Below are 17294 nucleotides of genomic sequence, written 5' to 3'. Positions count from 1 at the left end.
AGTTTTGGGGACGGAGGAGGATAGGGGTTGTATTCCTCGACCGTAACAGTGGTGGAGATCCTAAGAAAAAAGGGTCAAAATTAAAACTATTATACAGTAAATCCTCGATGAGTGTTCAAAGGCTCCTCGGCACTGAACATTAAATATTTCATAAACTCTTGGCCACATGGGGCTGAAACAGATATTCATTGGCTTCGGTAAACACAAGCTCTATCATTGTACTAAACTTCATTGCAAAGACAACGTTACACCTGAGAATCTCTGCTTGTCAGTGTCGAGGAGGCTTCAAACACCCATCGAGGATTCACTGTATTTGGTAAAAGTGTATCTTATCCAACGAATCCAGTCAGTAATGGTAAGCAAAGGGAGGTAATCACCATTTAAGTGGAACAGGTACAGAGACAGTTACGAGCCAACACAGCTGGGCTTAACACACGAAATTTTCCACGGATTTCATTGAAAATTCTCGAAGTTCCAGCACCGATCTATCACGAGCCAACGGTAGTAGTGTATCCGATGTAGGAAAAGACGGCTTCACAAGCGACGTTCTATCCGCTATCAAGAGCAGCAGACAGACTCGTGAGCCGCGAGAACAACGCAACAATGGTGGCCAGCCAAAGCGTGTGCGACCCTTCTTTTTTTTCCATGCGTCTGCGCGGCTCGACAAAAGCAACAAATCTCTTCTTTGTGAGACAAAGGGGTTGGATATGAACCGTGCGACACGCTCACCCACGGCCGTACTGTATCCACGGTATTCATAAATTGTGCTTCTCCAAAAAACTGGGGGTGGGGGCGTGGAGACCAAGAACAACGAACGTTCAAGAGCGAGAACAGGAGATAGCTCACCTGGGTAAGCGATGAGGAGCGTCAGTGGCAGGACACACGAGGCGTAGGCGTAATTACTCCTTAAAGAGGCGTGCCTAACGGGTGGAAAAGCGAAACTCTGGGACCGTGACGTTTGTTATCGGGACGACGAAGGGGGTGGTAGAATACTCGCGGAGGGCGCACAGGACAACGTGGCTCGCGACACAATACCGTCGCAGAGCCCACACCCTTCTTTTCCACGCGTCTGTGCAACGCGACAAAAGCGACGACCCCCTTCTTCACGGCCGCAAAGTGTACGGAGGAAAGTCACCCCCTCCCCTGATCGCTGTCTACCCTCTTCCTCCACTCTCTGGTTTTTCTCTCCAAAGCTCGCTTTTGCCCCGTGACGAATCGGTATACCCGTCGACGTAACAATTTCGCCATATGATAAACGTCCTTTGTACGACGCGATGATAAGCCGCGCGCCGCACCGCCTCGCAATAACTTCCCGCGACACCCCCGCGACAGAGGGTGGATTTCGCCTGAAGCCGATACCTCCACGAACAGACGGTTCCACGGGAGCTGGTTCTACCAGGAAAATGTTGAGGATTTTACGAGGTGTTTAACCAGCTTGTAATAAACGATAGAGCTGTTTATGGGACACGCGCGTTCCAACCCTTCGTTGATAAACTTTCATTGGGCTTGTTTTATTCCGGCATGATGGTGGGTATATTCTCCGGCATAGCTGAGGAATTTCTATTGATTTTAATATTCCAATGTCGAAGTGAATTAATGATATAAAACAATTACTAAACGTAGGGTTAACGCATTGAGGACCAAGAGGTGGAATAATACGACAATTACATACCTGGGTCATTCAGGCGTTCCTAGTTAACAAGACAACCTGCACAGCAGTCTATTTACAAACACTTTCCAAACTCTCGGTAGTATTCACAAGAATCATCTTGTCAGTTATACTGTGAACAGTGGCAATATTAAGAAAGGAAACATCGAACTGCAATCGATACACGTTTAGACGAAAGGAGACACGACGTCCACTCCAACCTGACACAAGACGTCGATATTTCAAAGCGCAATTAAGATGTTTATCCGGAACAATAACACCAACGTCCGTAAAAACCAGGGGAAGATGTACGATCCCCAAGACTCGGCTGCAATCCCAACTGCAAATATCACCGAGTGGGAGACAGACTCGGTCATCGAATATTTCGATGTTGTCCCGCGCCACCTCTAATTCCGTTCTCGTATCCAATTCAAAAATCTCGTTCGCAATCGAATACGCTGTTTAAATGCCAGCGACCCGTGAAACCGTGGGATCCCGTTGACCCAGTTTGCGGGCGTCCCGCGTTAGATTTACCCCAGCGAACAAGAAGGAACGTAGACCGCCGCCGCTCGCCCGCCCGCTCGGCGCGGACCCAGGCGAGCGCAGAGAGAATTGGCTCGTAGCTGCAAGGTATCAACGTTTAATCCACCGTGATTGCATTCGGTCGTGCGACGATTTTACGAGCGCGCGCTCGAAACGTCCGAGCAAACACATTTTCCTTTTCCGGAGGAATTTTTTCCCCGCAATTACGGAAGCCGTCGGACGATGGTGGAAGAGGAGGAGGGGCGGGTAAACGTTTCCGCGGGACCAGACGAAAAGCACAGCGGTTGCTCGTTTGCCACCACCGCCGCCGTAGCCGCAGAGCCACGTTTCACCCCCCTACCGACACGATCCAGGCAACGAGTTTCACGGCGACACGGATAATTCTCCGCGGGCGTACGGTGGAAAAGAGAACCCCTTGGAAAACCTGCTTACCGGAGAGCCCCGTGAACGCTAACGAATTAATCGGGAGGAAAATCGATGGAAGCGAGCGGGGCCGGGAACACCGTTTTTGGTACCGGACGACGTCACCCAGGGACCAGGCGAAACGAACCGGAAAGCGTACCTATTTGAAAACGGCGCACGAAGCCTGTTAATTATTGGAGACCGAAAGCTATTACCGACTGGCTTAATCAGGGAGCATGATATTCCGTGCTGGGCGACGTATTGGGTACGGTTCAAATGGTCACGGGTAATTTTCGTGCCTCTTGCGATGAATTTGTAAAATTGACAAGACTCTGAACTGACAAGTTGTTCGACAGTTTCACGCTCGAAACTGTTGGAACGTACAAATTACCTGTACCGAAGTATCTGGACACTTACGGCCGAAAGTATGGGACCGGGTTTGATAATTGAAGGAAAAGAAAAATATTATTCTGAAATGATTTGATGGAAGTAACGTGGCCTGTCCTAGAAAGTCAGAATGGAAAAACGTAAATTTACGTGACCCGTCCGTTAAGTGTTAAAACGAAAAAGGAAACTCAAAACCTTCAAAGTGTGCCGCACAACGCGACATTGTTCGTGAATTCTTTGAAGCCTAGAGAATCACGCCCACCGACAAAGCGGTTACAGGCCTCCTCGCTGGCGAAATGACTTTTTTGTTTCTGACGGTGATACGGTCTCCCCTAATGCCTTTACGACGTTTCCTATCGAAATCAAACATTCCCTCCCCCGCTCGCGCGATCGAGAGTCGGATGATGCAAGATGAAAGACGAAGGGGAGGGTTGGAAGTCTGTCAGAAAAGGCAGGAGGGGTAGCGGGGGGGTTAAAGCAGGTATAGGTAATGTACCAAAATTGCTTTACCGCCGGTCCATTTACGGAGATGAAAAGCACTCTCTGCCAAGTACACCGGTGGCTCCACCAGGGGGTTCACGACAGCCCAGAAGCGTCGTATCCCGCCTCTGCACTTCTGATGTTGGGTACCAGCGACGTCCAACCCCTCTCAATTTCAGTTTGCAGTCAACCCTTTCACCAATTTGCCGACATTGCCTGGCAGAACTTTCGGCCGGGGGCATTGTCGCTGACGTCGATGCCGGTCGGTCGTCTTCAATCAACCTAATCACGAACAAATGCGACTAAGCAACCGGCGTTATGCGTATGTAAATCCACTTCGACCATATCGATGCCTTTATCCATGGGAACGGCTAACAAGGGACCATTGTGTCCGTGACGTTTTTCGTGCCTTGTGAGTGACTCGGAAAACGCTTCGATCCAGGAAATTAACATCTATTGTTTAATATGTTGCTCACTGCGTTCGATATCCGTGAAAATTCTTTTATCAAACAGATAGATAGGTGGTTTATTATTACGTAATATAATAACCATGTTGAATTTATTTCCGAAGATGTTACATTCTAACAACAGAAAACTATTGCTCGTGGCGTTTAAATGAAAAATATAAAGTTCAAGATACACGCGGTTTATTGTAAGGAACAAAGAAGTTTCTTAACTCAATCAGACACTTTCGAAGAAACATTTCGGATTCTGTTGAATCTTGGATATATTGTAATCTTTAGTGATATATAAACCCCGTATCCAAGTTTCGACAAAATCCGAAATGTTTTCCAAAAAGTGTACGATTCCGCGTGGAATGACCCTAATAAAGAAATAATAGAACACTTGGAAAATATCGATGCGTAGACATAGCGTCTGAAATTCCGTGGCCTTAACCAGGCAACGATAGGAAAAGTAATAAAGCCCAGTTTCATTGCTCTCCGTGTCCATCTGATAGCGTTCGTCCGCTTGAACGCCGAGCTGCTCGGAATCGGACGTGTTTAAATTCCCCGGCGCGGCCTACGAGAAATTTAAGGCGACCATTGTTCTTGCCGGTTGAATTTACAGAGGTTGTAAACCGCTTTGAGCTACGACACGATGCAACGGCACCGCGCCGTCGACGTCGTACTGACAACATCCCCATCACCAGCCACGGTTTAATTAATGCGTTCTCTATTTTACGCGAGAAAGAGGCGAGGGCAACGAAAGGGGAGGGGTTCCGTGATCGCAGGATAAGAGGCTGTCTTTCGATCACGCTGAAGGGCGGGCAGAAGTGCCCAGTATCAACGGGTGACACCTGCTAAGGGATGGTAGACGCGAGAATTACAGGGGAATTTTTCTTGTCGACGAAGACTCCTATAATCCGACTACATTAACTCTTCAACGCCACTCCTGTGTTAGAGACCAATAAGCGAACACGTATAACACCAATAAAGTCACTCGATCTGTATGCCAAGTTCTCAAAGAATTCCGTGAAATTGTACGCTTTTGAAACTCATTGGAATAACGTTTATTTCTCCTCGTGATGCTTTTCCGAGAAAGGAAATCTATTTAAGCTTTGCGAGAAATACAATTGATAGGCTGGTCCGTCGTTACCTGAATTAAGGCAACAACATACGAATATTGGCATCTACTTTGTACCAATCTAGTGTTCAATAAAGGACAATACGATAACGTAATAATCGCTGCAGTGGTATATACAGATACTATTCAACAGAGGGAACAGTTTTCAACGTTACAGATACAAGAACGTTATATCAAGAAAATGAAATGCTTCGCCTCACGGTCACGAACCACTGAAATATTCATTTTATCGATTGAGAACCGTCAAAAAGACAATAAAATTGTTCGATCACCAAGGCGAACTGTCCTTCGAATCAGGAACGATTCCCGTTGCGTAACAGAAACTAAACGACCGATTCGCGGATTTAAGATCCCCCGGGGGCGATTGACGACGCGATAATCGGTCACGCAACCGGAGATCACAATAGCCTCGGGTGGCGAGAATAAATGAACCGGCCTCTGATACGGGGTGAACGGGGGTGAAAGGAGTCGAGATAGGAAAACAGAGTTCTAGAGCACCTCCTCGTATATATACCCCTCCAGTCAAAAGGGTTTATGGCGCGGACAGAAATCCCGCAGACAATGGCCTGAATTAATTCCTTAAGGTCTAATCGGGGCTGTAATGATCCTGATCTCAGTCGCTCGGTCGGGAAACGGAATTAGCTCGAGTATTCGAGGTCGGGCTAGATTACTGCCGTTCGTCACGTAATTAACGACGTTTCGGCCGATGATTTAAGGGTTCTGCTCGCGGGTCAAACCCCCCCCCCCTCGGTTCAGACCGTCTCTTTGTTACGTCGGGTAACGGCCGCGGTACGATGCTTTCCAGACAACTGACAGTGATTCGTATGAATTCCAATGGCAACGAAACTCTGGTAGATACAATGCTGGTTATTACACGTCGTATTTTCTTTTCTTTTTCGAATTCTCGTCGATCGGTGCGCGCACGCCAGGGGTCACGGTACTCGAAGCAATTGATAAATCATTATTAGTGGATCGCGTCGCTATAAACGCACACGCGTGCAACCCGCGCAGTTTCCATTGCACCGTCACAGGACGAATTTAATCTCACACACGTGTCTTATCCATTTATCAGTCATAAGCTCTTTATCCGTAGCTCTCCGGTTCGAGAATGCTCGAGGGGCTCCCGGGCGATAATCGTTTTACACGATCTTGAGTCACGTGACGAAGTGCTCGCCAACCCGTATCGCCGTTTCAACTGTTGCAACTAGCCAGTTATTGCTCCCCGTTCGCTTTTATCTACGAGCAATTACGCGTGACGCTCGTGGCTCGGATTACCTGACCACGCGGTATCGCGATCCCTGGCGTTAAATTCATTAACGGATACGACTTTCGGATCGCCTGAACGATACAGGAAACCGTAACTTCGCATTATCCAGCACGGGCGAAACCGGTACAAGGGCTTCGATTCGATTTTTCCTTTTTTTCTCTGACGGGCAGAACCCTTTCTATCCTAGCTCAGAGACAACGGACCTTGTCAATGGAAAACACGGACATCTAAAGTTATAAAAATAGAATAATACAGAGCCCGATATTTTCGTTTGTGCTGCATTTCATCGGGCAGAAATATTGACGGATTAATGAACCGTGTATACATTAAAATTCATGCAATCGTTACCGAATTCATGAAAATTACCTTTCAATTATTCATGAACCTTCCGATCATCCTGTAAATAAACCCAAATGGAGTACGTATGTAATTCGATATGACAAGCGAATAAACGTGACTATAATATAAGTGAGAAAATGCAAACCTCCAGCTGATACATCCCAAATAAACATTACGAGGGTCCATAGAATACGATCTACGCTTACAGCATCCGGTTGCATCGGAAGACGTAACCAGAACGGACGTTACGTCGAAGCTGGTGGCTACCAGGAGCCAACCGGAAGCGACAGGTCGGTACCATTACAGTGACCCGAGTACCGTACGTTTCCTTCCGTCTTCTATTTTCACGAAAACTAGAAAAACTAATAGAGATCCTCGTCTGTTCACCGGAACCGTCTTGTCTTATCTCGTACTGTACGTTGGCCGTTGTTCACCAGGACATATCATTTTATCCCGCGGCTTGATGGCGGGTCAGGGGGTGGCGGCGGTTAAAAACGGTCCCGAGGAAAAATAATAACAGGGACCCCGGTGGTTCTTCGACCCCCGGAACACAGAACCACACTCCAACGGGCATTAGTGCGATAGCGTCGGTCGAGACGGTTCTTACCTTCGTGAACTATTTTCGCCAGGGATTACATCGTTTCAAGGACCTCGTCCAGCATCTTGATGCTCACGACCGTGTGCGGACGTGAGACTACATCGGGCGTATCGCGACGATGTGTGGATAACCGGCGAGGACGCGGCTGCTCCATGAAATTGCGAGTACTTCGTGGAGATTTTATTTCGTCCACGGCCTCTCGTTTCAGCGTGTCAGCGGGCAATCCATTGAAGAAAATAAAACGTTCCCTTCCTCGGAATTTTAGACAAGATTAGCTAGTATCGTAGCTTTTCTTAGCCCTCGATGGATCAGATACGGTGATTAATTGAACCGTGAATGGAAAATTGCACTTTGGTGAAAGTAAAGTTCTGGAATTGTCGTTCATTAATAACGTTCCTAAGGCAACTTGACACGTTCACTGTACGGTATATTTTAATTGACATTCCGTTCAGATGAATTGGATCGTTTCACGTTGAAATCATGAAATTAATGTTGGTTATCGGTGACAGTCAACGCGGTGAATGTATGTTTTTATGGACGCTTTTAGTGTAACTGAAGATCATATCGTTAAAATTCATTTATTTTAAGGTGAGACGATATTGTTGAGTATTATTGCCTATGAGAATGAACAGGATTTATGGTAATGGAGTGCAAGAAAATTGGCTGGACAGCAGAGGGATCTTTGACGAGGCTTAACCACGGTTAATCGCCGCGACCTATTCCGTTTCGATCGGCCGATAGAGAGTTCTTCGTGGTTTGTAGGTGACAGGCGATTACTCCGCACCAGCTGATGGTCATTCATTGACCGAAGAGGGTCATTGTCGTTTAGGCGGTAGCGTAATCGAGGCAACCGGACTCGGCCCTTGCCTGTAATCAACCTCCAAGCCCTGTTGTCCGATCACAAAGGATCTCGCTGGGTTCGTTGATTTGATGGGCCGAAGATAACAGTCTCCATTACTTATCGCATTAGCAAAAATTTGCCTCGAGCTCGGTGAATCGATTCGTTGGAAGTTAGAAAGGTCCAAACGTGAGCCCTGCCTTTAATTTGTAAATAGACCCCAGAAGAGAACAGGTAAATCGTATAACGTCGAATCAAAAGAAGTAGAATACACAATCCGAGAGCACACAGATCATCGAATTTAGCCCTAAATGAAACTACAACCGCGACTGTGGAACTTGACATTAGGAAACTTTCCAACAATCTCTGGTATTCTATACTTGAAGGTAAATGCTCTCCTAGATCAATGCGATATGAACTCACCACTCAAGTTCAGGTAAACTACTCTATGTAGAAGATAAAGACCGTGTTCTTTTCCCACAAGTTGGCAGTAGTTTCGAAAGAAAGCAGGCTTCTATTGGGGATACCATCTTAGTGATTCAGAAGAACCGATAGATCCTGATCTACCTATACCTATTATCAGAGCCATAAGAAAATTGCTTCGAAAGAAACATTTCTCAAGCTGATTCAATAGTCGTCCAACCGAGGATTCAATTGAAAAAAAACATTGTGATGATGAAAATCAACACGATTGGGGAAAGAAAATTCGCACCGGGCTGTGTCACCTCGCGAATTCGTCGGTGTGCCCAGCGGAAAAAACCGACGTGATTCGTTTGTATGCAAATGTTTTCTTGTAGCCGTCGGCCGTCCCCGTACCTTTGTGAGGATAAAATGTACCCTTGCGGGAGACGAGCGTATACACACAGGTAGGCACGGGGTACGCGCCATAAAGCGCGCGCCAGCTTACCATGTATATTACGAAGGTCTTCCTGAATTTCCATTGAATGATCAGTGTATCGGGGCATGTTTGTGTGTTTTTGCGGGACGTCGTACGCCTTCCCGTTGGTATAGGGGCCAGGTCGTGTCGCTTAATGTATTCCTGGCGATAAAACCGCATGGTTAAAATATAGGTCGCTTTACAGGTCGGGGGGCCTGGAAGCCCTCTCGCTACTTTGGTGGGTACCTACCTACCTACCGGCCTGTCTGGCATATGAACTACGTAGGCTACGTGCGCCCGTGATATAAACCAGTCACCTGTAAAGCCGCTCTCGCGCTTTTCACGTCGCTGAAATGGAAGGAATGACCTGAACAGTGTCGTCCGTGTTCCTAGACCCGGCGCATGATCTACGACCCGGGCAAATACGGAACTGGAATTGAATTTCTGCTTGTCCTAGAATATCCCCCCCACCCCCTGTCGTTCTACAGCGCGCACACCGGGCGATAAAGTTTTCCGGTTGACTGAACGATGCTAATACCGATGGCTTTAATAGGTTACGTTCCCGATAAATTCTCCCTAGATTCCACCGGAGAATTACAGATAAAACGACCAGCGATTTAATGTTCAGAAAACAGAACGAGAGACTCGTGTAGGAAAGTTCGACAACGTCAGGCCACCGGAAGTCAACCGAGAATTTTCATCGAGACCACGAAAGAACTTTCCGCCGCGAGCCGACTATTCGGTGGAACTCTACGAACGCGATAGACGGCTCGAGAGACTTCTAACTGGAAAGCACACGCTCTAAATACCGCGGGGTAACCTTTCTTCGCGGACCGTTCATCGGTGTTCGCGAATGGAAGTTTTCGGTTGCCCCGTCGCCTGTGAAATCCACGGAGTTCCCCGTAATTCACGGAGAATGAGAATAATTATGAACGGGGGTAAGTCGAGTGTGGGGCGAGAAGTCGAGGATCGATCGTTGCTAGTACAAGCAATCTCCGCGTTTCGACGTTCCGTGCCCATGATTCCCGAGATAGGTACACTGACGAGCAAACTAGGGGACGAGCCACCTACCACGTTGTCCTGGGAATTACTGAAATTTATGCCAAATCAACATTTGGTTAAACATTTATTTCAATACTAGAAATAAATTTAGCAATTGGTAGGAGGCTTTTCCCCATATACTACTTTTTCCCCTAGCGAAAGCCAAGTTTGATCGCTAGGTTCGAGAGTCGAACCGGAAACCAAACAGCAAGAAAACACGTAGTCAAGGCGAACAGATTCGTGGACGATCGCGCTCAAGGAGATCCTTGGCAACAGGCAGAGGTTCGAAATTCACAAGGACATTATTGTTTGAGCCCATTCCTGATGATGATAGCCATCCCGAGAACCATTGGAACACCGGCGGCGAAACCGCCGTTTTCGACGTTTCTCTGATTGGTTTCGATACGCGGCCGAATCAGGAGGCAAGTCGCTGCGCTGTTGCGGCGGCCCGATGATGGCGGAATTTAATAAAGGGAATGATTACGTATACCGCAAATCAGTATCGAAATGCGTTCTCAGCTGACTTTGATGAATCGCGAACGGTTCGTATGCGCCGACCGCTTCGGCTCTCCCGATGTTCCCGCGCCCCCCAAGATAAACCAATTTAATTAATCCCGTGAAATACATCAGGATTGACCGAAATGATGGATCTCCCAGCGCAATTGCACAGGAGAGACACCCGTTCGCTCGCGATACTTTGACACGATGCGTGATTATGCGCGGTGCCTGGGTCGTTTCACCGTGGCAATTATTGGAACTCCCACCCGCTTTCTCGGCCACACGGTCGAACAATGGAACGATGGAAAACTGACTGATCAGTGACGATATCCCAACTATAAAACCAGTTTAATAATAAAATAACCAGCGGAGCTTTTATGACAATGTTAAACTGGAGTATCAACGCGTTGATTTTACAAGTGAATTTTATGATTCGTTCCTATGACAGTGGACTTTCATTGTATAAAGTATGTAACGCTGGAATATTATATGTGAAATTATTGAATTTAATCGTGTTGTCATGTGCCTGTATTGCGAATTCATTGCGCCGACGTTTCTGGTTCTTGTTACAGATATTGATCGTATCAGGTGGTTGACAATTATTAGCGTTTATTTAACGCCACTGTTTTAATCAATTTTGATATCGTTGGATATTAACGTGTCAATTAGTGAGAAAATTGGAATATTTCTATGCGGGTCTGCAATAGTTGGCAAAGGAATACCAGCTCAGTCCCCCTTCCATTCATGTTGACTGAAGATTTCCAAGAAACGAGAAATGGAGATAGAGAAAAATAGCGTAGCGAAGGTAGCGATCAGTAAAGTGGAATGCTAAATTATTTCCACTATCGTTTCACTCTTCAGTGGAGCTACATTTATGTTGCCCTTAGAAAACGAGAAACATCTTCTCTTCACAAATTATTATATGTCTCCGAAGCGTTTTTATTCTCGGAAAATTTGTCCGATACGTTTGACTACTTTCATCTTGGCTCATTGTGTGTACAATTTTTTGGCCGCGTATCGGTGCTTAACAATGTAACCGAAGAACTATGTGGTACCGGTTACAAGGAATGTGCACCAAGGTCTGATGAAAGAACAATAGAATGGAGGAGCAAGGAGGAATGATTTAACGATGTCGTAAGAGAGAATCATCGCCTTCCAGCTCCCATTTTCCGTGGACGTTTTTATATCGTGATCGAGACAGCTGTCGGTTCCCTGGGCGTCGGAAAGAAAGGCGTTCGATCGACGAAGACAGGCAAAGGATTGCGGAAGAAAAGCGTTATTGCACGCTACATTATTATCGTGCATGCAAGTCGGCGATTAGAGGGCGTATCTACGTCGGTGGCTCGTTGAAAAATAATAGAAATGTACCGGTAAATGAAACATTCCACAATGGGATTCTCTCCGGCCAGAAATAAATCTCGGCAACAATGAGCACACGATCTACGGAACAGAAATGTACTACTGAGAGCGGATGATAAAATCTGCATCTGGAACGAGCTAAATAATTAAGGTACCTGTTTTCACCGGGTAAATTATATCTTTCCTGGACTGAAACGGAACCGAATCAACAAGAAATTCGAAATGAAATCGAGCTGTGTCCTGAAATAAATTTTCGTTTGAAATCGATAATCCTGACTATGTACTTGATTTTACTGTTTCGAATTGAAGAAGAATACGGATTAAGACGATACTATTCTTTTTTTCGTTTCTATATCTGTTCTACTTACATTTTATCTATTTCGGGTAGGCAATATGTAAATACAATAAGAAATAAATATAAAACTGAATAACAATCAGTGGACGCAACCACTTACGAATTAGTGTCTGACGATCAATATGTATTTCTCACTGCTACACTCCTTCTTATTCGAGTCAAAAAGGGGAAAAGTCATTAAAAAGGTGATATCCATGGATGTTGCTGATCCAGCTGACTTTGTGGTAGAGGAATAAAACGGAGAACAAAAGGGGAGAAGGCACTGGTAAGGCGAACGAGCAGAAAGATACAAGGGAAAGGGACGGCGCATCGCGTGTGCCTAAATGTACGCAAAATGACACGAGGGCAGTCGGTCGAAAGGGCTCCCCACGTACGCCGGACCCTTTAGAAAACGAGTCACGGATCAGAAAAGACGTAAAGGTTCGCTGAGGAGGCAGCTGAAGGAGGAGGGAACGAGAGTAGTCAGAAAGAGGTGGGAACTCTACGTCGGATTTTATTCGCGCTTCGATGTCGATGTTCATGTAGGGTTTCGGATTGAGCTATCCCAGGGTCTCGTTTGTTTCTTTTTCATGGGTGAAGAAGGTGCTAGGAGTCTGTATAGGTAGCGACAGCTGAGGCCGACAAAAAGAAAGACGATGCTTTCAGGAATTCGTGCGGTCATGGGAACGATGATTTTTTTTTCTTACGAAGAAGAAAGCATCCTCCATTCATTTACCATCACCAATTAACAATCATAATAAAAAAACACTGACATATATTTCTCAATATAATCATTATTTTATTTCACCTTTAGCCGTACTTCTTCTATCCTTTACTGTTGCCAGTTATGTTTCACGACTACTTTTATTACAACAGTATATTGTTTCTCACTCTTTGTGCCTTTCACTCCTCCTCGTCCCTCAAGTCGAAAACGATAAACAAAGCTAGAGGGAGTACACTTCCGGTGCAACCTCCGATCATCCGACCATAAACACTATCGACATGCCGTTTCTCCCTGATAAACAGGAAACACTCCGTATCCCATTAAATCGTCTCAATCTGCGCCTCAGGTATACACCCTATGGAACTTTCCGTGAAAGTATACGAAACGGTCGACGGCCCTGTTCCTCTCCAGATCGTCTACCGTGATGTTTATCACCTAGAGGCAGCAGCAGCGGGGCCTTCGTGGTGTCCGTGTCCGGACAGGGCCAAAAACAGCGGCAGACAGCGGAATCAGTATGCAAACGGAGAAAGAAGGGCCCGGAGTAGAACGGAGGACGTGTTTCGCACGGGTTGCGCACCGATGCAGAAGTAAATGGACCCACTCGAAACCATATGCGCCCCGCCGCCAAGTCTCGGTCCTTTTTGCGTGTTGCACGTGAGCCGCCAGACTCCGCTGACACTTTGCCAATTCATTCTCCGATCGCTGATAACATCGAGCCTTCTAGTAGTCTGCCGCCTAGGAAGGTCGGCGAGGCGTTTGCAGCTTCGAAACATGAAAAATGCGGTGATAACCACCGCCTTCCCTTCTTCCACGTGCCGTTTCTGCCTCTTTACTCGCACGGTTATCCCCATGCAATCCTTATCGTTTCCTTTGTCCCTTACGTAATCAGACGTATGCAAATTGGAAATTGTAAACGGATATCACACTAGGTGACTGTGAGGTATAATAATAATTTCTTGGAATAGAAATTAACTTCAAAATGTATACGATACGACGCTACCTACGGTAATGTTATAAAGAAGAAATGTTTGTTACATTGTTCGTATGTTTGTTCTAGGGAATCTTTGAAACTACTGAACCGATTTTGATGAAGCATTCATCAATGTTGGTGGACCTTCGCTTAAGTACAGACCAAAGCAGATCGCTATGAGAAGCAAAGTGACAGAGTCGCGTGGACGAGGGATTGTAGGTCGTACATTAGATGATATATTGGCGAGTACCTTAACCCAGTTCTTGACCCACCCCCCTGCTCCCAGCACCGTGTCCCAAGATATGGAGCAAAGAGGCCACATCGACGATTTTCCGTGCCAAGAATGTAACCGAGTGTACATACTTTAGGGACCTCTTTGCATTAATACGTTCGCAGTACTTCAGCTGCCTAGTAAAAGGAATGGAGGCGCGGATGATGGAAATTTTAAGAGTGACTCCATCATTTTCCGCGAGTATATTTATTTACTATTCAGTGTTCATTCGAAACGTTCGCGTCTCTTATTCCATTTATATTTCCGTTCTCCACCATAGATACCGAGATGAATTTTGTTCCTTTTTTTTATCTTTCCCGTGTGTCGACGAGACTCTTCGAATCGGCTTTCTTCGCGGATACCTGTTGTTTTTTTTTCCTTTTGTTATTTCCTTCTCCTCCGGAGATGTCCACTTAAAGTCTTATACGCAACAGATCCACAAACTGCGCCGGAAGCGGCGTTCTTTCGCCGGTACACAACGGACGCTTGACTTCATACGACTCTTCGGTAAGAAATCGCTAGAGCGATCGCGAACTTCTCCAATAATACTTTTCGACCATTCGGCGTTGGTCACCCGTCCCCCCTAACCACCCTCGCCTCTTTCTCCTTTTTCACCAGGAAAGCTGTTTTCAAGTTTTCATCGGAAAGCGGTACAGTTATCACAGGTGGACGCATCCCCCCGGCTTGAACGAATCGCGCTGACTCGTTTAAAACTCCGACGATCGTAGGTTGGACGCTTGGGACCCTCGGGGAAATTGAGTAAGCAGAAGAACGAATCGAAAACCCTGTATCGTTAGTACACATCTTCGATCAAACAACGTTGAATAATTACCTACACTATTCACGTGACAAAGATGTCGATACAGAATCACACGAAATTAGTATTATTTCTGTATTCCGACAATAAAAGCATTCCAACATCGATTTTTCATGTGAACATTCCCCTCGAGTAGTACTAATCAAATCCAGAACACAAATATAGAGAATTATAGTTAACTCGTTAAATCAAATTCAGATATTGACAGAAAATGAACACACGTTCGGTTTAATATCAAAACGTTTTATTCTATATTACCCTGGTGGTCCCAGACTCGGTATAATTATACAAAATTCTCGAAAGGTATCACTTTTAATGAATCTATTAAATCACGGAACGAGATCACCCCCGACTGGAAAACCGCAGCGTGAGTTCGACGAGAGGGGAATCGTCGGAAGGGAAAAGCCGTTTCCCCCACGATTTTCCCTTCGAGTGTTTGAAGTCGAAGGTCATATTTACGGTCGTAGGTGGTGGGTTCGTCGTAGCGACGCGACGCCGATGCGGACGCTGCGAGCCACGAATCCGTCGCCCTGCCGTTCGCACAATACAGTGAAACGCACTTCACTCGGGCCGGAGGGGTGGCACTCTACTCGAAGAGCGCCTAGATTACGGCTGCAAAGGTAGGTGCGACCCGAGTATAACCCACTTTCCCGCCTCAAAGGGGAAGGATTTATGCGGAGAGCTCACCGGGCGCTAGCATTTCGCGCGAACGATTTCAAGCGTGTCCTTAACGGCGACCTCGGACGCGCTCTCGGTCCTTTTGAAAGACGGACGAGCAAAGCGAAAGAGTTGGAGAGAGAGGGGGAGGCGGAAAAAAAGAGGCGAGCGGAAAAAGAAATTGCTGGACGTTCATTAAAAAGAAAAGGAGAAGAAAAACGAGGCCTTAGGGGTGGCGGAGGTGTGCAGGGGGATACGCGAGCCTTTTCACGTCAATTTTCACCTCGACGAGATCGGTGCAAGCAGCGTCTTCTGGCCCATTCAAACGTAACTCCGACCCGCTCGAATTAGACCCGCGGCTGAAAAGCAAATATATATCTCGTATCTTTCTTCGTATTTACGCACGTTCCACTTGTCTGTCCCTCTCCACGCTTCCCCAACGTGGCCTGATTTATTCGAAATGTGTCAAATCATTACCCCTACACCGGGGCGAAACTGGGTGAATAATCTGAAAAACGAAATTTAATTGGAGGACCGTGGGTTTTTTTCGTTTCGTTTGAAAGATGAAAGTTTACGAGAAATAATTTGAGAGATTCGTCCGGTTATTCCGCGAAATTTCATCACAAGTCGACCGTGCTTCACGAGAATGGAAGTAGGAAAAATTCATAGTGTACAGTGAATAGTCTATGAGTGTTCGAAGACTTCTCGGCACTGACAAGAAGAAGCCCCCAAGTGTAACGCTGACTTTTTAATGAGGTTTTTCGCAGTGATAGAGCGTGGAACGTTCGCCAAAAAGTGAGTACACATGCGATTGCATTTTCGTTTCAGTCAACAGCCTTGCCTGACCGTCCTCTCCAAGATTCGATTCCTCCGTAACGCACCGTTAGTCTCCCGCAGCCTTTAAAAATAAAACGGACCCTCGTTAAACGATGTTAGTTGGCACTCAGGGCTTTATTGCCGGAACTTAGACTCTCATTGCTATCGAGCCAGGAAGACGGGGGAGGTGGAACGCACACGCCGCGTTGGTCCCGTGTTAGAGGACGCACACGTACCTCCTAACCGTACGAAACGTGTCGGTTTATGTTCATTTTTATGGTCGCTGATTACCAGGTACGCTAAATAACTATCGCGTCCCGACCGTCCGTTCTGTCGTAACCGGATCGGGAACGATCGGGGGCCCACAATGCTTCTCTCGCTCGATATTCTTGCTCGCACGCCACGTATAAGCCGCGATACACACGATAGTCTATAGTTACAGGGATCCCTGGGGTTCTATGTACGTGTATGCGTGCGCGTGTGTGTGAGTCCTCCGTCCGTGATGCGGATTTCATCGCGCGCGCTTCCCTCGAAGACGTTCCGTGAAAATCGCTGGAACAAATTTCGACGGTTCGCCGCGTCAAAATGGCGGCCGTGGAAAGGGTGAGAGGACTTCGACGTGGGCCCCCGTGTGGACCCATCGCCGCCTCTGTCCCCCGGGTTTCAACCGTGGTCATCCAGCGCCACGCGGCCTCTGAAACGCCGCAACACGCTTTTCTGCCGCATTTAATCCTTTTGCGGTTCGTCTGTCTCACGCGATCGACCGCCGGCAGCTTCGATTTATTTCGGGGCAGTGCACTCGGCCGAGGCGCTTTTCGGATTTAACGCCGTTGCGAAAAAAAGA

Source organism: Dufourea novaeangliae, unplaced genomic scaffold, assembly GCF_001272555.1.
Source record: "Dufourea novaeangliae isolate 0120121106 unplaced genomic scaffold, ASM127255v1 scaffold125, whole genome shotgun sequence".
Lineage (NCBI taxonomy): Eukaryota > Metazoa > Arthropoda > Insecta > Hymenoptera > Halictidae > Dufourea > Dufourea novaeangliae.
This window is presented reverse-complemented; position numbering follows the sequence as displayed.